The following is a 25,307-nucleotide window of genomic DNA, read 5'->3' as shown; positions in this document are numbered from 1 at the left end:
TTAAAGCAGTAGTGTAACCTTGGTTCCATCTCCCAGGGTGGTTCCTTGTCCTGATAAATAATGGCAGAAAGTTGCAGTTGATTTCCTGGGTCTGTTTAATGTATTACCAAATTAGTTGAGGTATTTTATTGTGATGATTGATCATCTTTCACATTGAGTCAAATATGTGGCTGAATCTACTATCAAAAATGTGCTTGGATTTTTAAAAGAGGAGTTTTTCAAGAGAGTGTATACCAATGGAGATTTTATCAAACAACGGTGTTTACTTCACATCAGTAAATGTGGGAATAAAGATTGTCTTACTCCACTATAAATATTACCCACAATTTAATGGAAAAGTGGAAAGGTGCAAGGAATGCATTTAAAGTGCAACTAAATCCTGTGTTGAATGTGTAGCAGCCATCTGAGATGTATTTAATGTTTATCGAACCACATCCCATTCAGCGACTGGTCAAATAGCTTTTGAGTTGAGGAGGGTTAGGTTGGTTGTGGTGTATCTTTCACCTTCATGGATGGGAAATTATTTAGGCAGAAAAGTTGATGTACAGGCTTCTTGTTTCAGTGCTAAGTGTGCCTGTAATGATGCCAGCATTCATAATATAATCCTCCCTGATGGTGCATTGACAGCTCGATCACAGGCTGCAATGAGAGTCAAGTGCAGAAAGCGTACTTGGCCCAGTTAATCAGGATGCACAGTAGTTCAGACCCTGGACATAAAGAGTAATAGGCTGCAACCACCACTGTTGGGCCCCATAGACCCTTTGTCCTCCGTGGCACTTTTAAAGGTGTTTTGGTACTACCCACATTACAACTGTCCCTGAAATGCTATGAGTATTATTCTAGCATGTCAGGAGCAACAGCGGACTTCCCATGCAAGACTGACTAGTCACTCATTGTAGTCTTCAACAGAGGCCTTCCCAATGGTGCAATCCTCAAAGACTTCCCCAAAAGCTGCCCTACCATTACAATCTGAATGGGGAAGAGGAACACAGAGGTGGGCAGAGGGGACTTCCAAAATGTTCTCATTACCGTCTACCCCTGAATGAAGCTAAATTGAACAAAGTAAGGTATATCTTTGTTTGTTTGTTTTTGAATGCTGAAAGCAGAACTGCAGCATTTCTTATTGTTAATTGAATGTGAATGAGCTGCTCAATTAAATTAGGGAGACTCGGTTATTTTGATGTCACAATGTTCATTAAATTAAGATACACTAAGCGTCCTAAGTCCTATATGTCTGTTTTTCTATTTTATTCAGATTCTGTTCTCCAGTACTAAGATGTATGCGCTATTTGTTCTCATGAATAGCTATTGTGCCTGACCTGATATGTGTGCACCTCCAACAACCACACTTCTTATTGCTCACACTCCAGAGCCAAGAGCAGTACATTTGAAATTAGACCTCGTAATTTGCAATTCAATTGACATTAATATTATGTAATTGGCAGTTGGATGTAACACTTGACCTTGCAGGTTTTCTGCAAACCTCTTGAAATTCAATAATAATGTGTGGTCAGATTTGAGATAAACACTAGCAAATTCATGTTACTTGATTTCCAGTAGGTAAAGGCACTGCAAAAACACAGTCATATATGTATTTATTCACATTTATTCACATCAAGAGACGGTGGGGCTGTGTCTTCATTATCTGACTTGTTCAGTAGTGCATGCAAGACCTACATTCATTATCAGCAAGTCATTTGTTTTTTCTTTTACAATTAAATTAACTTTAATTGAATGACAAATGAAGAAAACAGGTGCGAGCCTCAATGCAATGCAAACCTCACTGCCCTGACCTGTTTTGCAGAATAATATGTTTATAAGGGTAACAAGGCTGAGCGACACTGTGTGGGTAAATATGAATAGCGCTCTTTACAACACGTGTGTTTACGACGCAAGTCTTTACAACGACGCGTTGTTACGTTGCATGGCATTACAACACAAGTCATTTCAACGACTTGGGGTAGGGGGGCGCTGGAGTTTGGAATAGTATAATTTACTATTCCAACTCCAGTGTGTGCAACAGTAGGGAAGGTGTTAGATTGAAAATCCAAGAAATTCAACACCTTCCGCCCCCTACGCAAGTCGTTGTAACAACTTGCATTGTAATGGCATGCGATGTAACAACATCGTTGTAACGACTTTGCGTTGTAAACGCACGCATTGTAAACGATGCATTGTAAAGGTTGTTTCCCGTAGAAGGGTGCTAGTCTCTATGTTTCTGTTATCATTACGAGCTAATGGCTGTTTTTAATAAGAATTCAAACGGCAATAAATGTTTTAATAGCTGTTAAAAAACGATATTCCTGTTTTTATTTGGGAGAAGCTGAATTGCAGATATGTTAACATAGAAATATTAAAAGCGATTAATAGTCTTGTTAATACTTTTCTTTACAAAAGCATGCTTGAGCTTCTCAATAATAAAGAGAGAAAATAATAACGTTATCGGAGGTTGGCAAGCAGAATGACAGCTACATCTTCTAGATGCTCTAGTGCTGGTTCCACCCTGACCTACACCCGCCCTCTTGACTTGTGAGTGGCAGCTGCTTCAGAGGCATTATAAGATGGGGAGAATGATGTGTAACGTAGTGACTGCAAAATTGAGTGTGGCCGATCGTATAGGCAGCCCATCCTGGCCACCATCCACCAATGCAGCTACAGCAGAGGAGGAACATGGACGTGCCACTTCTGAAGGACGCCCTCGGCGACGGTGTCTTCCAGGGGCCATAATAAATAAGAGCCTCGATGATGCAAGGGTATTTGCAGACATATTTTGCACCACATGGACCTTCTGGATTACAAAATGGGCTGCAGATGATTGAACGGGCTCTTAGGCATTACTAAAATCTCTGGAGAACAATTCGCTGCTTAGAGAGCTTATCTTTATTCACATGGGTGTTAATAAAGGCAATGGCAACTATATTATCTGCTGCGTTAAAGCTCGTAGATAAATGATTTAAATAAAACAGGTATTGTCCAATGCTTCAGGCCTACTAATGCGATTGTGAATATTTTTCAAAAAGCCAGCAGATCTGACTATTTAATAGGGAACATATTGTATGTTGTATGGGGGCATTGCTGTTTTGGATGCTAAGTTGTGTTGATTCACAAATGGCTCAAGGTGGCCTGCACCTAATGGGTCTAGTCTATATTAAGGGGGATCTTGTCCAGTGTGACCTTTGTTTAAGGATAGGCCCTTTTGGAGGGTTCCAATTACTATTTCTAGCTGCCGCCTTCGGTATATTTCAAATTTTGTGCGCAGATTTAGTTGTATGTGTATTGATATACTTTTATTTTTAAAGAAAAGAGAGCATAGCTGAGCAATCATTTCTTGAGTGTTGTTATTTGTGTTGCTGAGTTCTGAGTTTCTAGCCTAAGCACCTCCCTGAGTCATGCTTGGACTGCTGAGCCTTGCACTAAAGGAAACATGTATCAAACATTTTTACTTTCTCAAATGGGCCAATTTGCAAAACGTCTTTTTACATGTATCAAGCCCTATTGTGCGATTCTGTAACCTTTACCAAATCGCAAAATGGGTTTGTGATCCGGTATTTGGAAAGGGCATGTTTAGGACGCCCCTTCCCAGTACCGAATCACAGCGGTATGTATGAATGTTTTGTGACCGTGAATGGGGTTGCAAAACATTCAAAGTTACCACCAACTATAAAAAACATTACTGAAACAACAAACCATTTGCCAACCACAATATGAATCAGCAATATGAATCAGCAATATGAATCACAGCAGAGCTACATGATGAATATTTCTTAACCTGTCTGGGAGAAAATATTACAAATTCTTGAAAAATGATTAAGTGTGAAGGTGGATAAGATAATTAGAGTTGATCCCCAGTTGCTTGCTTGGAGCCTTGATCCGGGCAACAACCATGAGATAGATAAGGGAAATATGGGCCAGAATCAGGGATAAGGTGAATGCTGTTCCATGCTCCAGATGCTCACAGGAGGAAATCTGCATGTGATGGTCAGACCTGTGGGGGGAAATATATTTCTTCACTTCCAGGGCTCACGATCAGGCCCTCGTAACTAGTGGTGAGTCTTTCCGGTCTCTCAACCTCTTGATTTGGGAGCAGAAGGTATGGTCGTCCATATGCAACAGTGAAAAGCATCATTAGAGCTTCAGGTGGAGTGGAGACTGGTAAGGACAAATACTAGCTTCTTCAAAATAACTAATTCACCCGCTACACACTCTGGCACTCCTAATCCCTAACACAAATCTCTACACTAATGACTATCTATTCATTCAAATATGCAACCTGATGTCTTGCACCCCTCATTACATTTCGTGTCTGTTCACAGTTTACCATTTGCTCACCTTTGAACACCATTTGCCTTATCACAACTCACACTGGAAACAATATCAAACCAGTTTGACCTTACATTTGGACCACAAATCATACAACCCAGATGTAACCCCAAAGCCTATATGTAACAACAATTTCTACCAAGTTACTCATAATACTGTACAATGTACCCAATCTTACTATAGTCTCCTAACACATTCTAACACTTTTGATCTGCTACAATATCACATAAAACATTTCCAGGACTACAATTTGAAATAGATGAATACATTTTACCAGGACAAAAATATCCCACTTCTGGATTTGGAATTTACATATCACTGAATTCTGGGAATGAAATGTTACATTTTAATCATTGAACTAACATGTAATATTAAAATGATAGGTTAAAATTAAGGAATAGAAAAGCGGTGGCATGTGAAGTTGATCCAATCCATCAACTAATTAACACTACTTTGGCATATATTATCACAACGCATAAAATTGAGCTGGATAGGTTTTGGAAATCATTTTCATTATAAAAACAAATACACATGCATAAGCTTATCTACATTGAAGTAGAACTAGACTGATGAATATGTTACCTGAGCTCTTAATAGTGGCCTATGTCTATTGACCAGAGTGGTTCAGCTGTCTCACTCAACTATGGCACAACATACCTGTTACAAAGTCATCATGTGCCCTGGGCACCCCCCAACTTTTTGCTGAATGGTACTGGGGGTAACTGACTCTGACTGATCCTGGGCTCTGTCTAACCAGGCCCAGGGCCAATGCTATGCTGAAAGAGACACATTTAGAATACAGTGAAAACACCTACATACACTAGGGTACACTAAGGGTGGAGGTACCCCTGTGGTTGGTATGACCGACCCTATCAGACCCTATTAAATATTAGGGCAGGGGGATTAAAACTACCTAGAAGTCCCTAGCCCACAATAGGGCATGTCAGTTTGGAGGCCAGCAGCTTTTTTGCAATTGCATTTGTGCACTGCTGAAGCCTGAGGTCAGTTTTAAAAGTAACCCTGGGTGGCAGGACTGCTTTTAAAATTGTGCTTAAACTCGACTTTGGGGTTTTGGGCACTTAAAATGGATAACCTACAATGTGTTGGCATATTAGGAACCCCCAGGGCCTCCCCTAGGTGTCCCAGAGGTGGGGGTCAGGTATTTATAAGGTAGACCCTTATAAAAATGAGTTTAATATGCCCTGGGTTAAGTGAAATTTTACATTTCACTCCCCACATTGTGTTAAAGTGCTCCCCAAATTTGACTTTGATGCTAGGAACCCTGTGGAGGGGGATCTGCAATATTTCTACAGATTCAGAACCCCTAAAGTCTCCCCTAGTTTTCCCATTGGGTGGGGGTCCTGTAGATATAAGCCAAGTACTTATAAAACATGTTTTTGTACGTCCTGGTGCTGGACTTTTTCCCATTGCAAATCCCTTATGACATAGGATAACATGGGAGGAAGTTATTAACTTATAACTCTTGATAGGAGAGGGCTAGAAGTACCATTCAAAGACTTCCCCGAATATGGTATTGTTGAATTGCTCCTAAAGTGTACATACAAGAAGTTATAAGACTTTCTTGTTTGTAAGTCCAAATTCAGCCTTCAAGTGCTCTGTCCTGATTGGTCAGAATTAAGTGGATTAGCCAGGCTGCCTTGAAGAGGTGATAAAGAGACCCTGGGGTTAACCAGCTCTGCTCGGAGGGCAGTGTGCTGCTACCCTGGAATTCCAGATCAGGGGGAGGAGTGGTAAACCATGGTCTTCAAAGAGAAGAGGAGGCCTTAGTCGGACTTCCTATCTATCTGATAATAAAGCTACAGATCGTTCAGAACGCGACTGCCAGAGCACTACTGGGTATGCCTTATAGGTCCAACTCCAAACAGTTGCTACGGGAGCTCCACTGGCTTCCATTGGATCAGCGGGTGCTGTTCAAGGCCCTTACGCTTGCCCACGGTGCTTTTTATAAAGCGGGGCCTCTGTATTTGAGGAGACGTTTTGATTTCTATGTACCACCTAGGCATCTTCGCTCTACGGAGCCATGCCTCGCTGTTATACCAAGGTACCGTCTTGTTAGAACGGGATGCAGCTCCCTCTCAGTTAGAGCAGCTAAGGCCTGGAATGTTCTGCCCTTCGAGCTTCGGAACATCGGCGATCTCAGGCTGTTCAAAAAGCAGCTAAAAACGCTGCTTTTTAAGTAACTTCCTAGCCCCAGCCTACGCCCCTCCGTATCTTTTTCCTTGGCTTCTGCGCCGGGACACTTCCGAGTATCCGTGCACGCTATAAATCTGGTTTAACATAACATAACATAACATTTACAACACTTACCTTTTCACCTCAGCCAAAGCTAGGCTTATGGAAAGAATGCACAGATGCAATGGGGAGTGTTTAGGGAAAGTAAGCCATCCAAGGGGTGGTTTTAGCCTGATTTTACCTCCCTGCTGGAAAATCAGCCATTATGAATTTGGAGGATTTGGTGTACTCTGGGACAAAATAATGCCACACTTTACAGGATGTGGTCATATTTTGAGGGAGTTGGCCTGCTCTCATTGGTCAGCAGTGACCTCCTGCTTGACATGGAGAACCTGGAATAAGTATCTGAGAGGGGCAGAGCCTCTCAGATCTGCTGCTTGAAACTTAAGGACGCAAGACGTTGCTGTGCTGAGAAGTTGGGGGTGCAAAGTTCTAAGGCCTGTCCTCTGAAGACTGCACCAGCTGAAACTACAGCCCTGTAGATTACCTTGCTGCAAAAGAACGATAGAGTGGACTCTCCACAAGCTACAGGTTAACAGAGCTCACCTAGACCATCACCATCAATGATCCTCAACATGGAGAACACCAGTGGATTTGTAAGGGTTTTGTCCAAGTGGTTTGTGGGAACTGAAGTCCTCAACTTTCAAGAGACACTTTGGGACCCCTTGAGGAACTTCAGTAAGAAGTTCAAGAAGTTTGGAGAACTTTGGAGCAACTTTGAAGAAAAGCTCCATAGAGGGACCGACTCAACTTGGCCAGCCAAGCTGCCTGCCTTCCACCGCGAGCCGGCCAAGCCATTCAGGTTTGTCTGCTAAAAGCTCAATAGGTCCAACTTCCAGAGTTTGACCGGGAGTAGAAGAAATCCAAGGCCGGCAAACCCTCACTGAATCCGGTTGGTGAAGAGCATCGAGGGACCCTGCGGGAAAAAGCTCTGTAGAAGTTTCTAAGTCCGAACGAAGAAAAGGTGACCAGGAGCAACCGCGAAAGCCAAGCCACCTGCCTTCAACCTTGCGTCTGCCTGGATCCTGGTTTTGCCCGGCTGAAATGCTCCAGAGGTCAGACTTCTATAAGTTTGACGGGGACCTCATCGCAAGGGTATCCGGCGAATGCTCACCAAATCCGAACTGACTGTTAACTTCGAGGTACCCCGGGAAGAAAAGCTCCAGAAAAGTTTCTAAGTCCGAAGGTAAAAACTGTGACCGGGACCTACCGCGAGTGCTAGACGCTTAGGGCTCCATCGCGGTCGGCCTGAAACTTTGACTTTGAGCCGGTCTATTGCGACCAGATATCCCAATAAGGCGCTATATGTTTCTAAGTGCTATATAATGCTAAATCTTTGAAAATTCATATCTCCGGATCCCTACATTGGGTTTTTGTCAGTTTGGTGTCATTTTAAAGATAAAAATATATCCTATTTTTATAAATTGGTGTTGGATTTTTATTGTGTGTTGTATCTTAATTATTTACTGAATTGGTGTTTTTAAATGCTTTATTATATCTGAGGTTAAGCCTGTCTGCTCGCCACCACGTTACCAAGGGTTGAGCATGGGAATAATTTTCTAAGACCAATGCTGAGTCCTATCATGTGTTAGTGGCCATATTGCCAGTGGCAGACCTACATTTGCCCCTACTAATAATCCACTTTCCAACAATACCTAAACTGGTAGTCAGTCTGTTGGCAAATTACTGTCACAGATAGGGTAAAAAAGCGGAATATATTTGGGATGGGTGACTGCCCACCTGAAGGGATAATCAAATCTCTTGGCAAGGAGAACCCTCAAAGTCACTAAATTACCTTGGATTCAACCCTGCTAGTAGCTAGGCACAGAGCAGACAGGGTTACCTGAGAGCAATGTGTAAAATATTTATGCTCCACCAAAACAGTCATAACGACAAAACACCTAGCAATATAAATCCCATACTGAATTAGAAAAACAGAGAACATTGTAATGAACAAAATTACACCAAATAACAAACAATCATTAAGGAGAACTGGTTATATAACTTTTTTTTTAAATGTATGCCAAAAAGGGCAAAGCACCAATGGTGGTCTATAGAAGTGGCAGAACTGGGCCTTGGCACAATTTGAGGTCAACTGCAATGGGGGTCCTTGTCAAATACACTACGTGCATTAGTCCCACTGAAAGTTTGGAAGTCAAAAAGTTTGAAAAATCATTTTAAGTCCAAATGCAGATATCCAAACAACCACAGGAATACACATCTAAGCCCCCCAGCTACTCAGGGGATGGCACTTAGAGACTCTCAGGTTGTCAAGCAGAGGCCTAGAGCAAATCTAGTCCAGGTCCAGTTGCCACTCGTCTCCTGGGCACTTTCAGGAAAAGGCCTATTGCATCTTGTTGTGTCTTTGAAGGTGCACAAGTGGGTCAACCAACTGAAACTCTGAGTCTTCCTCCATTCTTAGGTACAAAAGGGAGCAGATCCAGTACTTCAGGGCTCATCTGAGGTCACAGGTATCAGGTCCAGTCCTTTTCTGACCTTTTTCAGGTCCTAAAAGTGTTCTAAGGAGGTGTCTTTGGGTGGCATATTTGACCTGAGGGCAGGACGGGAGGGAGCAGCAAGCTGACCATGGAGGGCAGTCAGGGATCAGTGTCAGCATGCTGACCATGGAACATAGGCCAGAGGAGGCAGGAGCACCAAGCTAATCGTAGAGGGCAGGAGAGCAGGCAGGAAAGGGTCAGGGTCAGTACAAGGCGTACAGGGGGCAGGAAGGGGTAGGGGCAGCAAACGTATTTCAGAGGGCAGTCAAGAGGGGGTAGGACTAGTACCCAGAGAACAGAGATCAGGTGGGAGGCTACAAGAGCATCACACTTACCATGGAAGGCAGGCATTGGGGGCAAAAAAAGAAGAAAGTCAGGGCTGCAAACTGAATATAGAGGCTTACACAAGGGTGCAGGGGCAGCTCACTGAGAACTGAGGGCAGGCAGGAAGAAGAAGGGTAGCACATTTGCCTCAGAGGACAGGCAGGAGGGTAAAGGAACTGCATAGAGAGAAAGGAAGGCAGGTCAGGAGGAGGCCCATATCATGCACAGCATGTAAATCATTTTTTTTAACATAAATTTAAAAAATCACTACCACCATGTATACCAATACATATAAAAACCAATAGTTCAGGTGGTAGTAGCTTGTTATTTGACGTAAAAAGAAACATATAAATTCTCCTAAAAAACAAAGGTTAAAGTCTGGTAATAATATCTCACTATAAATAACAAGAAAACTTAGAAATTCACAGAAAAGTGAGGTTATAGTTAGGTGTAACTTTTACTTACAAGACCTCACTCTCTCCAGATTACCAGACACCCATTAGGTGGCACTCTAATGGGACCTAATGTGGCTGGGATCTGTGGGGGGAGTAAGCTCTGCGTACAGACTGCACACTGAGTGCAGACTATGCATTGTATTGGCTTGACCACCTAATGAGACGAGGTTCTGGCGGGATTCGGCTCTTCGAAAAGTCTGCACCCTCAGCAATGACTGTGAATAGCAGAGGCTTGCTCAACTAATACAGCTTGAGTGTCTGGAGGGAGTCTGCTTCACGCACAGTCTGTACACTACGCACAAACTGTGTGTAATAGGGGCTTGCCAACATGATAGGACTTAGGTTTCCAGAGGGAGTGGGCTCCAGGCACAGTCTGCGTACTCAGCGCTGATTGTGCGTAGTAGGAGCTTGCCTACCTAATAGAGGTGAGTGTCTGAAAGACATGGGCTTTTCACGCCATCTGAGCACATACTGTGTGCAGTAGGGTTTGACCACCCAATGGGGCGTATGTCTATTGATAGTGTGGACTTTACAAACAGTCCCTGTGGAACCCCCTACCAGGGTTAGGAGGACAGGGTATTCATCTCCTGTCCCCTTATGTCCTTTTGAATTCTATTTTTTAGGACTTGAGAAATTGGTAATGGAGGCGCAACATTTTTCTTCATGTTGCATCCACCAATCAGGTCCTTTGGTCCACACCAGCCAATCAGATTTCTCTTTTTTATGTTTTTTCCTGGACTCCTGCTAGAGCCCAGTGCATAAGATATCTATAACTTTTTAATCTTACTTTTTCTCAACCAGCTGAAAAGATCTACACCAAATTGCAAAAGATCATGATTTCTTGGTTAATAACTAGCTTTTTGCTCCATTTGGTGTAATTCTGTGTCTTTTTTTCCCTATAGAAATTGCATGGGAGAAGTGTTTCCAGACCCTCTTTCCATTTTCTGTGCCCCTACTTGACAGATCACACCAAAACTGAATAGCACTCCCCTTTATTGCTTCACCTACCAATTCCCACACATGATGATGCAGTGCTGGTACAGTAACAGCAAAAGAATATTTTGGTGGACAACCTTCATTTTAGATAGAGGCTCTCCATAGATACAAGAAACCACTCTCCTCCCACCAAAGACAAATACAGTGGGCTAGTCACTAACATTTTTACCATCTTCTCATTGCATAAATGAACATTTTCAAGCTTATTAGTGGTTTTTTGCGACTGTTTTCTTTGTGAGGATACTTCCACAAGTGCCTTAGAGTAGAAGGTATGCTGCTTGGACACTTTGGAGTTACTATATCTCTTTATTCTTTCTACTATACTGAAGGTCCTGTGGGTGATGACTGCACAATATAAGAGACAGGCAAGGGATGCTTCACATGACATCTTCTTCCTAACCACAACCTTCTTCTTGTTCTCTCTCACCAGCAGATATATTTTGTAGGTGCTCCCCCCACATGATTGAATGTTGATTTTCCAAATGGGCCTGTAGGCCCCCAGTAACATAATATCTAGCTGGCTTACCGCAATGCACTAGGAAGGAGATCTTTCCTAGCAAGCCAATGTGTAAAGAACTTGTTGAAGTGGACCTAGGTAGTTTTGTTTGCTTTTCTCTTGGATGAACTGTGACTGCACTAGGGATCATGAGTGTTGCTGTAGTTTTTTGGGGTCTTGAAATCTGGTGGTGCTGGTGGTAATTCATGCCCTCATTTTACCTACCCTTTCTATCTCTTTGCCCCATCTGTTTATCCTACCCCTAGTGTACCCAATTGGGATGCTACTTAAGCATTTGGGATGCTGAATCTGCTGGCAGAATCTTATCAGTTACTTGTGCAGAATGGGCCAGCAAACTACAAAAGTGATTGGAGAACATTTTGTGGAAAAAAGCTTGCACAGTGACAGAAACAAGTTGTGACAATTGTATTGGACTTCATCGAGATATTCTCTGATGTTTCTGTTAGGTCTCCGCTGAATTGATCATGCATATTAGATATTTTTGAGGATCCCATGATCTACGTGCACCAACATAATTATCTGACCCGTGCTGAATTTAAATCCCTGGAAGCTTTCAGATTAATTATGGACAATGTTGAGAGCTTGCATAGAATGGTCAGTACCATCTCAAAGAGTGTCAGGGAATGTTCCTGCTGTTATGCACCCAGCAGTTTATCATACCCTACCACAAGCAATTGAAAGGGATGTGAAGTGGCCTAAAGTTATGATGAATGAGCGAGAGAGGGCAGTGTTTGACAGGTGAAGTAGAAGTATCAATGTCAGTCAAAGTAAACATGACCACTGAGGGAATAGCACTTGAACATGGCTTCCTGAAGCTTTAATAAGCAAAACACAGCTGCAAATAGGGCAGCAACTGACCCAGAAGTTAGGGGAGGGTTTAGCATATAATTTCTGTTCCGTCCATCCTGTCACTGGGAGAGATTAATGATTAGGTCAACGGGGAGAAGATATTCCAGCACACTGAGAATTGTTAGTTGGAATGTGCAGGCGTATCGAACAAAACTGAGGATATTGAGTGGTTTGCATTTATTCAATACAATGATGTATGTTGCTTTCAGGAAACATGGGCATTTACAATTATGCTCCTGCAATTAGGTTAATCCATCAGGTGGCCTACGCATATGATTGTCCTGTAGAAAGTTTTTTTTTGGAGGTGTAAGTTAATTGGATGGCCACACCCATTCTGATACCATGGTAAAAGAGGATTGTCCATTGTTTATTTTATTCTAATCAATTTAGAATTCTGGCCCTTGATGAGAGACATGTGGATTGTAGCCCGCCCAGATAGTGACCATAACCCACTTGTTGTATCCCTTTATGTCGGACTTAATGTCGACTATTGCAGCCCTGAAAGAGCATCCAAGGGAGAAGGTTTTAGAAGTGTAGTTAGGTGGAATCCTGAATAATAGAATTATTTTGCGCAGAATTTGAAGTATTTGATCCAGCCTAGTCTTGAAGAGATGTTAACAAAAAGGGACACATAGCCTGATGATAAAAGGGTACTGGTCCGATTTGAACAAACCATTGAGGAGATTTCCCACTTCATGATGACTACTAAGAGTGTAAAATATTTGAGTGCCAATACTCATATTAGTAATTTGTTTGACCGTGAATGTTGGATGAGAAAGGAGTTGTCATATGACTTGGAGACACTCCATCATAACACAGCCTCAGACTGTATTTTTATTAGAATACAAAAGGATTTGATCAAGGGGAAGAAGTTTTAAATGAGACTTAAGATCTGGGATAAGGTCATACAGGTGGCAATGGAGAAGAATTCTAGGAACTTCAGGTCACTCATTACATGGGGTAGAACCAGTGTAGTGATAAGAAGATTATGTGCATAGGGGCCCTGGAAAGGTTAATGCATTTTTGCAACACTTATGCCTCTACTATGGAGAGGAACTATTCCCTACAGGCCACATCTATGCTTAAACAATCATTTCCTGGAGAGGATGGTTGAAATGTCACCGAATCTGAAGTCCAAGAAGCCATCTTACAACAAAACACTAACAAAGTCGAAGGCCCTGAGTTTGTTTCTATAGATTTGTATGAGGCTGATCTCTCATTATGGATCCCTTTTCTCTCTAAGATTTTTAATGCTGTGTTGAGACCTGGAGACACATCAAAAGCATGGTGTGGGGAGATAAACCTTCCACTATTTTAGAAAGCTGTAGGAAAGAACACATCTAATTACCGCTCAATTTCATTACTAATTGGGGAGAGTAAGACCTGCGGGAGGGAGCTTTCCAACTGCATACACGATTGTGCTGACGATGGGAATTAGCAGACAACCGAGCAGACTTTAGAAGGGACATTGGAACTGTTGTCCAGACCAATGCATTTACATTCCAAATGTGCAAAATATACCAGACAAAGGAAGGTCCAATTGTTTTTAATGTTTATTGATTTGAAACCAGCTTTCCATTTAGAAGACAGGGACTTACTTTGGCTAGTGTTACAACAGCAGGGCCTACACCAGTATCTGAATGTAGCCCTGCAGAACTTGAATAGGGAAACCTTTGCTCAAGTGCATTTTGGATCCAGGGGAGAAGGTACCGGGAAGTTTACTGATAACTACTGGTGTGCGACAAGGATGTGTGCTGCCCCCTCAGCTCTTTTTTCATTGTTTTTAACGATGTTGAACCTTACCTAGATAGGCTGAATTTAGCCTGCTCGAAGCTTGGTAATTCACATATTTTTGTTTTGTTATAAGCGGGCGACGCAATTTTTCTTTCTTTCATCAAGCTTTCTATGCAAAAACGTATTGAGGGCTTCCTTGACTACTGGGAAAGGAAACATCTAACCATCAATTTTCCCAAAACTGAATCTATGATATTGAAGCCAAGGATTGAGTTTAAATACTCTTTTTCAGAAAACAGGAAGCTCTTAAAACAGATAAATTATTTTGACTATCTTGAGATTTGGTACAACACTAAACTGGCTTGGAAACAGCAAAGAAAAAAAGCAGCTGCAGTTTTAAAGAAGGCAGCAGCCGCACTTATTATATGCTAGCAAAGAGTAAGGGAGTAGACTTTGAGTTCACTACTACGGGGCAAATCTACAAGGAAGTGCTGCAGCGCGCCAATGCAAGCCCTTTGGCTGTGCCACGCTGCAGCACTTCCGAAGCACAGGAATGTGACATATTTACAATAATATGTTGCCTTCCTGTGCTCTCCCCTGTGCTGGCACCCAAACTGCAGCCATGCACCGGTGCAGCTGTTGCAGCGCGGAACATCAAATTCCCCCTTCGTCACAGACCAAATACCACAATAGCAAATTCACTCAAATACATTCATTGGTGGGGCCCATGACACCAACACTCATACTTCATTGATCTGCTTTCCTAGAGGAATAAGTTTCCAAACGCTGACATGAAAGGAATATCTTTACCTAAAACCCTAAATGCATTGAATACTTTATTAACTCCAACCTTGTGATATTCCCCTCATTGGGTGATGAATCATTTAGTTGTTTTGTAGTTTAGTGATCCAATTCATTTATCTATACTCTACTCTTTATCTTAGTTTTCTTCTTCAAATAATCGACTCAACACATTTGTCAATTAATCAAATATCGTTTATCTAATAAAATTGCAAATTGTTAGAAATCATCATCCAAACCATAGAACATCATCTTTACCTAATCTGGCTAATAGTCGTCCTCTAAGTCAGTCAGTCATGGAAAAGCCTTTTAAATTCATCAAAGTCAGGCCGCAACTCAGTCTATCAAAGATTCAGGATAACAGCTGTCTCGCAGTGTCACCGTCCTCTCCGTCAGCATAACGTCAGGAAATCGAGTTCGTCAAAGAAGAAGAGTTTTTTAGTTCACTTCCCTACCTACCTTTATAATGAAATTAATGTCAAAATGTATCAAGATTGTGGTTTTAGAAAGTCCTCATTGGTGGACATGGGGTCAAGCGGTAAAGTTCTCACTTGCTGGTTCCGGTTTTAAAGACAGTCCATTGTATTATCATTGGCAAAAGCTCCCAGAGTGTCCTTGATAAGAACATCATCTCCTGGGGTCAGGACTAGGCCATTGTTGCTGGCAGTGACGCATGCGCACTTCACCCAGAACCTCGTGTGTCAGGAGCAGTCATGTTATACGTCTCGTTCAGCCATCTTGGATTAGGCCAAAATGGTCAACTTAAGCAAAACAAACACAAAAACGTAATTAAAACATAGAAATTGCTAAAAAAATGTTAAACCCTCACTAATTACCTTATGTGTAAGTAATTATCTAGCATAATAGCAACATTCAAACCGTTTATACTCACTCAATGATGCGCAACTTACAATTACATCACAAAAGCAACATATATCATGCAATATTCTAATTTCTTACTATTAGTATGCGTACATAAGTTAGTATACAATTAGTTTAGCCATGCAAAGTGCAATTCCCACGTGTAATTCTTTTGTTAATATAATTGGTAAGTCTTCCACTGCAAACAAATTAATAAATTACTATTAGTTGATTATTCAGAAAAATATAAACATGCAGAATGGGGGGGAGGGGGGTATACAAAATGTTGTACTACCCTGTTAGACCTGGCACCTTGGCGTGAGTTTCCCTTCCACTATTTGCTGATGTGCCTCATTCTGTTTTGTTGGTGTTAGCTGCTCAGGGCACTGTGCCACTGCTAATCAGTGCCAAGTGCTCCCTTTTGAAAAATGTATACATTGATTGGTGTCCATGTTTGGCTTATTTGGTGTACTATCAGCCCCTAGTAAAGTGCACCAGGAGTGCCAGGGCTTGTAAATACAAATGCTGCTGGTGGGCTTGCAGCGCTGGTTGTGCCACCCACAGAAGAGGTCTAGTAAAATGTGTCTTGTGTCTGCCACTGCAGAACCTGCGCGCGGTCTGGTACTGTCGCGCTGATTGCGCAAGTGCACCTACTTGCCAGCCCCCAAACCTTCACTTAACTACATATTAGTCACCCCTCTGGTAGGCCCAATGGCAGGGTGCATTGTAGGTATAAGGTAGGACATGCCCTGATGTGTGTGGCATGTCCTAATAGTGAATTACAGCCATTTTCGTTTTTCACTATTGAAGGCTACCTGCTCTCCATAGGCATGAATGGGCTGCTGGAATTACTACACGCTGTAATCCCGGTGCACTCAGAGAGCATGGTAGAAAGTCAAGTTTAGTATGCCTGAACTCAGAATAATAAAATACTTCTTTTAGTAAAGTTTATTTTAATATCCTGTGTTTGTAAATACTACTTTTAGAAAGTTAGTATTTACTGACCTGGCCATTTCAGTCCACCTTTGCTGTGTGTGTGTGTTCTGCCTAGTAACAGTAAGGAGCAGGGCTGGGGAATTCCAGGAGCCAGGCTGGCTGCCAGGTGATGGGTAGAGAGATTACACCAGGATGGGTGGGAGGAGTACACCTTTGACTCTGAATAGACCTGTGCTCTGCCACCACAATGCCAGCTCCGCCCCCTGTGGAGCGGCTGATGTCTCTGCCCTGCTGCTGAAAGGAAAGAGCAGAGTCACCACAACAAAGTGCTCCAAAACTGGACTGAGCCAGGCCCAGGTCCCCCTGGCGACAAAGAACAAAAGAATTGTGCTATAAAAGAAGGAGCCCTGCTCCTAAGAAATCAGATCCTGTTTGCGCCAAGAAGAAACTCTTCCTGAAGAGAAGGACCTGGGAAAGCTGCATGGAGGACTACTGTCTCTGACCTGTGAGATTGGCCTGTGGTGGGTGCCTTGCTGCAAGAAGGAGAGGAAAAGACTAAAGGAAAAGCCTTTTGAATCAACTTGTGCTTTGAACAATCTCCAAGGGCTTGCTGGTGAACTTGCCCCCTGAACTGTGCCCCAGGAACAGTGGGCGCTACCTTCCCCCAAGGAAAAGAGGAGCTGCTGGAGGTGATCCTGTCAAGCTGACCCCCAGAGAACCTGTGTGCCCCCCTCTCTCTCCGAGCACCGTGACGTCTGCCACCGGGGCTGCTGTGAGCACTGCCAAGGCCGGCCTTCCTGGCCCTAGCCCAGCAAGCAACTGTTCCCCGAGCCGTAGCTCGCAATGCAAAGAAGAGACCCCGGACGTCCAAACGCTGAGCCTCTGCGACCCTGTGCCGCTGAGATCCCTGTGAGGGAACCGAGCACCTGGTTCGCCACCCTGAGAGAAGCCGACAGCGCTGCCAAGCGCTAAGAATCACCCCCGGGCCGCCCCTCCCGCTCCTGCAATCATCGTGGCCACTGAGATCCTCCCCGAGCGCCCCACGCAGCCTCGCCGTCCCCTGGAGATCCGGGACTGAAGCGTGACGTGGGACGCCTTTGTGCGGGACTACAAGGCCGCCACGAACCTCCTCTACAAAGAACCAAGGTATTGTGACCAGCGCGCCTTGGTACGAGCCGTACTGCCCTTTGTACGAGCCGTACCTGCTCTGCCGTCTGTGTGCGGCGCGTCTCTGCATCTGTACGGTCCGTACAGCACCAAAAGCATTGCCGGCGCTCACGCGGGAAGCGTGGGGTTTGGCATTGGCACGAGACTTCCCGAACGTGTACGACGCGTACCTACGAGAGTACGGTCCGTACGGTTCGCGTCCAGCATACGCGTCCTCACGCGAGAAGCGTGAGAAACGGCATGACGAGCCCAGATAGCGGTACGAAGCGTACCGGAGGCGCTACGAAGCGCACAATACCCCAAAGAAGCCTATTTTGAACAGAAAGGGCCATTTTAAGAACTGTGGACTGCCCAAAAGCATTTAAAAGTAACTGGAACCTTATTTAAGTAAGAGAACTGTATTTTGACATCCTGCTTGAAGAAATCTTTTATATAAAGAACTTTATTTTGATATAAATACAGCCTTGTGTCTTTGTGTGGTGGGGTGGTGATTATTGTGTGAGATATCTTGTACGCTTAACCTAATGCCCTCTGGAAATCTAGCCTGACTGCTCGTGCCACGTTACCTAGAGGGTGAGCAGGGGTTATTTTTAAAGAGGTAATCCTACGCCCTGACTTAGAGGAAAGGGTCCCTGCTTGTCGCAAGTGCATACCTGCGCCAACCAGAGACCCCGGATTCTAATATTGATGGCAGCGGTGAGGATTTACGGATTTGCGTTCTTGGTGTCTGCGCAGTGATTACTAACCATTGCACAGTGAGGACAGTCCAGTAGCTTAAGCCACAGAACTTTTTAATTTCGCTTGCCAAGAAAAAGAAGATCCCTTCTGTTTGGAGTCATGCCTGGCCCAAACAGCATTGAGAAGTCCGTCTCTGAAACCTCTGAGATAGCCGGATTGGAAGGGGATGAGTCAAAACTGGACGACGTCTCAAGAGAACAACTCAAGCATTTTTGCAAGAGATTCAAGGTTCCACATAGAGGATGCAAGCTCAAAGCACACTTCTACACAGCACTGAGAGCCTGGGTGGAATCAAGCGGTGCAACTGAGAATGTTGTACCTGAGGTTGACGTAGTGGAACCAGCGGAGAGCATCCATAGTTCTAGCAGAGGCCTGTCGCCAGAGGAGCTGGCAGACAGACAGGCCGCAAGAGATCATGAGATTACTTTGGCAAAGTTGAAATTAAATGGCCAATTGGAGCTAGAGAGCAAGAAAATGGCTCTTGAAGAAAGAAAGATTCAGATGGAGCACGACGCGAGAATGAGGGAGCTGGCGATAAAAGAGAAAAGTTTGGAAAACCCTCCCTCTGGTGGCAGCGCAACACCGGTGCAGGTAGAGTCAAGGGTGTACATGCCAAAAGATGTAGTCAAGGAATACTTTAAGAATGATGACATAGGGCAATGGTTCAAGGCCTATGAGGTAGCCATGTCTTCCCACCGGGTCCCTGAGAGAGATTGGGGAGCGGGGTTGTGGGGACGGTTCCTCAGTGAGGGGCGGGACACACTTTTAAATTTGCCCTCTGACATGTATAATTCTTACCCCCACATGAAGGAAGCTTTAATGACCAGATATGGGCTAACTCCTGAATTATATAGACAGAGGTTCAGGGGGTGTACCAAGATTGTGAGGAGTACGTATGTGGAGTATGTGACCTTGTTCTGCAGAGCACTGGATGGCTGGGTGAAGGGTAGCAAAGTTGATGATTACCAAGGACTCTTTGATTTAATTGCATGGGAGCACTTGTCGCTTAATTGTTTTCCTGAGCTACGCCAACACCTGATAAATAGCAAGCTGACTAACCCTAGGAAGCTTGCTGAAGAGGCGGACCGCTGGGTCAGCACCAGGGTCCACAAGGGTCAAGTGGGAGACTCCGCCAAGGGTGGGCAGGGTCCCCAGCAGAAGAGTGGGGCGGACAAGGGAAAACAGAAAGGGTTCCAAAAAGGCCCCCAAAGTAATCCCCAAGGGAACCAGCAGAAAGGTTCTCAGCCTCCCCCACCCCCGAAGCCGACAGGGGCCCCGACAGGTAAACCTGTTCCCAAGGGGCCCCCTCAATGTTATAAATGTGGTGAACTAGGTCACTTTGCCAGTGATCCCAAGTGTCGCCAGTATAAGAAACCACCACACACTGGTGCTCTACCGAAGCAAGTGGCTACAGTAGCCTTTGGGGAGGAGGTAGAAGTCCCAGGTGGGTGGGACCCCATCCAACTGACCTTAGTCTCACTAGGAGACAGTGAGATGGTCCCAAACACCGACTTGCCCTCTAACACTAAGAAATATGGGCAAGTGGTGACCGTCAATGGGAAGAAGGTAGAGGCTCTTAGAGACACAGGAGCCAGCGTGAATGCAGTGCGGCAGCACCTGGTATCTCAAGAACAGGTCGTACCCCATGCCTATTGTCGGGTTGTCAATGCTGACAACACAGAGAGTCATTGTCCAATGGCTCAAGTTCCCTTTGAGTGGGGGGGGTCTCTGGTACTCTGCAAGTCGCTGTGAGGACTGCCATGCCTGTAGACTGTCTCCTAGGGAATGATTTGGAGAGCTCCCCTTGTGAAAAGGTGGAGAAGACAGCTCACCTGCGGATGGTGGGTTTACCTGATTGGGCGTGCGTGACCACCCGGTCGATGGCAGCCAGTAGGGGTGTTGAAGGGACCCTGGAGCCTGAGGGAGAGGCCCAGGAATCGGCTTTAGGGAGAGGGCGCAGGAGGCATTGGAAACCGGCTCCTAATGTTCCCACGGCCCAGGAGGAAGCAGACCTTGAGGGGGATGCCCTGGAGCCTACCGGGGAACAGATAGCCGAACTGGGGGACCTGCCTGAGCTGACCCATTGGCAGCAAGAAGGAGGCCCCACCAGGGAGGAATTCTGCAGAGAGCAGAAAGAGTGCCCCTCTCTAGTGGGTATGCGGCAGCAGGCTGCAGCCCAAGCCAATGGTGATCAGTCCGGTACTCACTTAATCTACTGGGAGAACTACCTCCTGTACTCAGAGCCTAAGGTTGCTGAACCTGGGTCAGCCCGTGCGCTGGTGGTACCCCAGAAGTTCAGAGCCTTCCTACTGGGGCTGGCTCATGACGTTCCGTTAGCAGGGCATTTGGGGCAGGACAAGACCTTCGAAAGACTTGTCACCCACTTTTATTGGCCTCAAATGCGCAGGAGTTCTGACACTTACTGCAGGACATGCCAGACTTGCCAGGCAAGTGGCAAGAGTGGAAGGGAGCTGAAGGCTCCACTCAAACCTTTCCCTGTGGTCAGTACCCCATTCCAGAGGGTGGGCATTGACATTGTGGGGCCACTAGACCCCAAGACAGCCATGGGCAACAGGTTTATCCTGGTCTTGGTGGACCATGCCACCCGGTACCCTGAATCCATCTCTCTGAGGACAGTGACGGCGCCCGTGGTGGGACGGGCACTAATGGGAATTCTCTCATGAGTAGGATTCCCTCTAGAGGTGGTGTCCGACAGGGGGACCAATTTCATATCGAAATATATGAAATCCCTTTAGCAAGAGTGTGGTGTGACATACAAGTTCACCACCCCTTACCATCCCCAAGGAAACGGGTTGGTTAGAAGATTCAACCGAACCCTAAAGGGCATGATTATGGGTCTTGAGGAACCCATGAGGCGTAAGTAGGACGTCCTCTTACCATGCCTTCTCTTTGCGTACCGTGAGGTGCCACAGAAGTCTCTGGGGTTAAGTCCCTTTGAGCTTCTGTATGGCCACCCAGTACGAGGACCTCTTAGTCTGGTCAAGGAAGGCTGGGAGCAATCTCCCAGGAAACCTCCCCAGAATGTATACAGTTACATGCTGGCCTTCCGGAACTAGACTCGGCATTTCAGGCAACTTGTTGAGGCAAACCTGGAAGCCAGCCAGGGGGAAATGAAGCGGTGGTACGACCAGAATGCCACTCTGGTTGAGCTTCAACCTTGTCAAAAGGTATGGGACCTGGCCCCTGTGGAGCCTTGTGCACTCCAGGACAAGTGGACAGGACCCTTTGAGATTGTGGAGCGCAAGAGTTCTGTCACCTACTTGGTGGACTTGCAGTCTCCTAGGAATCCCTTAAGGGTCCACCATGTCAATCGACTGAAGCCCCACTTGGAGAGGTCCGAAGTGGGCATGCTCTTGGCCACAGATGATGGGACGGAGGAGGAGTCTGAGCCTCTTCCTGACCTCCTGGTAGCCTCAGAGCAAGACGGGTCAGTGGATGGAGTTAACCTCTCACCCACCCTGACCCCTGAGCAACAGGATGACTGCCGCCAGCTGCTGGGGCAGTTTCCTGACCTGTTCTCCCTGGTTCCTGGTATCACAGATTGGTGCGTCCATGATGTGGATACAGGAAACAGCTTACCTGTGAAGCACAAGGCCTACAGGGTAACTGACAGGGTCAGAGCCTGCATCAAAGAGGAGGTCTCAAAGATGCTTGCTCTTGGGATGGTTGAGTCCTCCAGCAGTCCTTAGGCCAACCCAGTGGTCTTGGTCCCAAAGGCTGCAGCGCCGGGTGCCACACCTGAACTCCGGTTCTGTGTGGACTACAGAGGACTCAATTCAGTCACGAAGACTGACGCGCACCCCATCCCCAGAGCTGATGAGCTCATCGATCGGTTAGGGGCTGCACGGTACCTCAGCACATTTGATTTAATGTCCGGGTACTGGCAGATCGCCTTGACTGATGGGGCCAAAGAGAGGTCCGCATTCTCCACCCCAGATGGGCATTTCCAGTTCCGGGTTATGCCATTTGGGATGAAGAATGCCCCTGCCACCTTCCAGAGGTTGGTCAACCAGGTGTTGGCTAGGCTGACCGAGTTCAGCGCCACCTACCTGGATGACATCGCAGTCTTCAGTGGCACATGGAAAGAGCACCTGCAACATCTCTGGGAAGTGTTGATGGCACTGCGCAAGGCAGGCCTCACGATCAAGGCAAGCAAGTGTCAGATCGGGCAGGGTTCCGTGGTGTACTTGGGACACCCGGATTCTAACATACCCGCTCCAGCAATCCCCCCTTTGGTGATTATATCACCACACCAACAAAAAAAATGGTATCCCCTTTTACGGAATTTCAAAGTGATTTCTTGTTTTATTCATATTTCAGTTTCCCCTGTTTCTTCTCTTTTTGCTGTTTTATACATACTCTCCTTGATTTCTTCCAATTCTATTTCTTCAAATTATCTTTCTTGTGTCTTATCCCTTCTCCTTAAGTTTTCTCTTTTTATTCTTTTCTTGCTTTTATTCTTTCTACAACAAATACAACCTAGTCTAATTATTAATATTAAGGAAATCACACATGTTAATGGAAATAATATCTTACCTATAAATGTACTACCTAATTTTACTACTAGGGTGCCGATTCCTATCCTGTAAAACCCGGGTACGGAGCATTTTCTCCGTCCGACTCGTACCCGGGAAAACCACCTTACAAACCCGCAAGTACGATTCGTACAGAAATACCATTTCCGTACGATTCGTACAAAACACCGACCGGCTAAAATATACCCAAGATTTCGATCCGGGACACCGCGTACGTAACGTCCGGACGGAGTCAGGCAGCGTTTTACGAACCAGCAAGTACGATTCGTGCCTACGTCACTTCGCACGTAGCATTTTTTACGGGAGCCAAAAACTGCCGGGAAATTGAGGACGACGCGAGGAAGGAGCACCTGTACATGACGGACAGCAATGGACCCCATCCTACGTGTCAACCCGGCCCTCATAGCCTACGACCTGGTGCACAGGAACCGACGCAGACGCCGCAGAAGGTCAGAACAACACCCAGGGGCAAAGGTGGGGGGCAGGGGCAGGAAACATAAGTCCCACCCAAGGCAAAATGTATACATGCCCTGTACATACCGTACCTCTAGGGACTGGTCACTCGGGGGGGACGTGTCCACCAAGGCCTGCGTCCCGCCACAACGGAAGTGGACGTGGACGCGTCCCATCACCACAACAATTGTGGTACGCACTGTACCCACGCCTGAAGAGCGTGGGTACGTACCACGCCTACCCCTACGTCACCCCAACATTGGGGGTACGGCCCGTACCCAGGCCTGAAGAGCGTGGGTACGGGTCGCACCACGCGTACCCCTACGTAACACCAACTAGGGTGGTACGGCCCGCACCCAGGCCTGAAGAGCGTGGGTACGGGTCGCACCACGCGTACCCCTACGTCACCCCAACAATGGTGGTACGGCCCGTACCCACGCTCTTCAGGCCTGGGTATGGGCTGTACCACCATTGTTGGTGTGACGTAGGGGTACGCGTGGTGCGACCCGTACCCACACTCTTCAGGCCTGGGTACGGGCCGTACCCCGACGGCACCCCAACAATGGTGGTACGGCCCGTACCCAGGCCTGAAAAGCGTGGGTATGGGTCGCACCACACGTACCCCTACGTCACACCAACAATGGTGGTACGGCCTGTACCCAGGCCTGATGAGCGTGGGTACGGGTCGCACCACGCGTACCCCTACGTCACCCCAACAATGGTGGTACGGCCCGTACCCACGCTCTTCAGGCCTGGGTACGGGCCGTACCCCTACGGCACCCCAACAATGGTGGTTCGGCCCGTACCCAGGCCTGAAGAGCGTGGGTACGGGTCGTACCACGCCTACCCCTACGTCACCCCAACAATGGTGGTACGGCCCATACCCAGGGCTTCAGAGCGTGTGGGTGGGTGGGTGGGTGTCGTGCTACGATCCACATCAGTGGACAGAGACATAGGGGTGTGTGCCCATCACTCCCAGCAGTGCCCAGACATATGAGGGGTGGGTGCAGAGGACCCCCAGCAGTGCCCAGACATATGAGGGGTGGGTGCCTATCACTCCCAGCAGTGCCCAGACATATGAGGGGTGGGCGTAGAGGACCCCCAACAGTGCCCAGACATATGAGGGGTGGGTGCAGAGGACCCCCAGGAGTGCCCAGACATATGAGGGGTGGGTGCCTATCACTCCCAGCAGTGCCCAGATATATGAGGGGTGGGCGTAGAGGACCCCCAGCAGTGCCCAGACATATGAGGGGTGGGTGCCTATAACTCCCAGCAGTGCCCAGACATATGAGGGGTGTGTGCCTATCACTCCCAGCAATGCCCAGACATATGAGGGGTGGGTGGCTATTACTCCCAGCAGTGCCCAGACATATTAGGGCTGGGTGCAGAGGACTCCCAGCAGTGCCCAGACATATGAGGGGTGGGTGCAGAGGACCCCCAGCAGTGCCCAGACATATGAGGGGTGGGTGCCTATCACTCCCAGCAGTGCCCAGACATATGAGGGGTGGGTGCCTATCACTCCCAGCAGTGCCCAGACATATGAGGGGTGGGTGCAGAGGACTCCCAGCAGTGCCCAGACATATGAGGGGTGGGTGCAGAGGACCCCCAGCAGTGCCAAGACATATGAGGGGTGGGTGCAGAGGACCCCCAGCAGTGCCCAGACATATGAGGGGTGTGTGCCTATCACTCCCAGCAGTGCCCAGACATATCAGGGGTGGGTGCCCATCACTCCCAGCAGTGCCCAGACATATGAGGGGTGGGTGCAGAGGACCCCCAGCAGTGCCCAGACATATGATGGGTGGGTGCCTATCACTCTCAGCAGTGCCCAGACATATGAGGGGTGGGCGTA

The sequence above is a fragment of the Triturus cristatus genome, chromosome 5_2 (genome assembly GCF_964204655.1).
Source record: "Triturus cristatus chromosome 5_2, aTriCri1.1, whole genome shotgun sequence".
Taxonomy (NCBI): domain Eukaryota; kingdom Metazoa; phylum Chordata; class Amphibia; order Caudata; family Salamandridae; genus Triturus; species Triturus cristatus.
The sequence above is the reverse complement of the archived record's forward strand: the minus strand, read 5'-3'. Positions refer to the sequence as shown.